This window comes from Atta colombica, unplaced genomic scaffold (genome assembly GCF_001594045.1).
Source record: "Atta colombica isolate Treedump-2 unplaced genomic scaffold, Acol1.0 scaffold140, whole genome shotgun sequence".
Taxonomy (NCBI): Eukaryota; Metazoa; Arthropoda; class Insecta; order Hymenoptera; family Formicidae; genus Atta; species Atta colombica.
The window spans coordinates 1,910,198-1,911,493 of record NW_017259229.1 but is presented as its reverse complement, the minus strand read 5'-3'; positions in this window follow the sequence as shown (position 1 = coordinate 1,911,493).

The window sequence follows — 1,296 nt, the reverse complement described above, 5'->3', positions numbered from 1 at the left end:
ATATTCATTATCATAATAATATAATTAATTCTAATTATCCTAAAATTAATAACTTAAAATTAATAGTATAAATTACAATATCGTAATGTAGCGAAAATCACAATATGAGAATCTATCATAAATATTAATAAAATATTAATAATCCTAAATTATATTCTAAGACACGTCGTTATACTAACATTGCCATTTACATTATTAGAGAAAAAAATAGGAATGAGATAGTTTACATAAAAATAATTTATATAAAACTATTCTGATTTTCCGTTGTGCTAAACAATTACTAAAACAATTCTAGTTCTGATTGTTTAGAGATTGTTTGGTTCTCAAAGCAATCTTAGCTCTTTGTTCAATAGTGCTAATTTGTTCAAATTTATGCGATCATTTTCAATTTGAGTAAATAAGTCTAAAATGCTCTACATAATAAAAAAATAAAAAAATTTCAAACAGGTGTGACTTTAACAGATAAGTTACCAAATATCAGAAAAAGTTTTAAAGACATTAGTAAGAAAATAAATTATACATTTTCAGTCAAATAAATCTGAAAAAATTAGTAGGATTAAATAATATAAATAACGACAAAAATTAGCACTATTCTAGAACTTATATTCCATTAAATACTGTTCTTTAAAATTTAGAAAATTATTATTATTCCTCTAAATATTCCAAGAATAGGAGAAGATAAAAATACCTCAATGTGATAAATATTATCCTCAGAAAAATTAACTCACGTATGAAATAACAAATTATAATTAGAAATATAGAAAAATCCGATGGCCATCTTAGATGGCTATCTTCATTTATTATGTGAAATAATAGATCCCATAACATAAAATAAGCGATGTAATGAAAAATTTGCATTTTACTATTCGTACTTTCCGTTATTTTAATTATTCTTAGGATAGTCACACGCATAGATTCAATTTGCTGTTCCATTCTGTCCATGGTCCTTTTTGAAGTATTATGTGTCTGAAAATGATTATTTCTATTATACGCGCGCGTCAAATTTCTTTTTGACATTCTACCGATAAGATGTAAAACATTATTCAAAATTAATTTTCGAATTATTTGACAAATTGCTCGTATATTGTTCTAATATTGAGCTTGCTGAATTAATAATGAAAAATATTATCCCCAAATTATTTATTCAATAAATAGAAATGCATTAGTATATAAATTCTATGTTGAAAATAACATTATGTATAAATAATTTGTTTATAAACATGAGGAAAAGAGTAATAACATAAATAAAATGTCATTTATTACAAAAGTAAACATATTATTATAAATATTAATTAA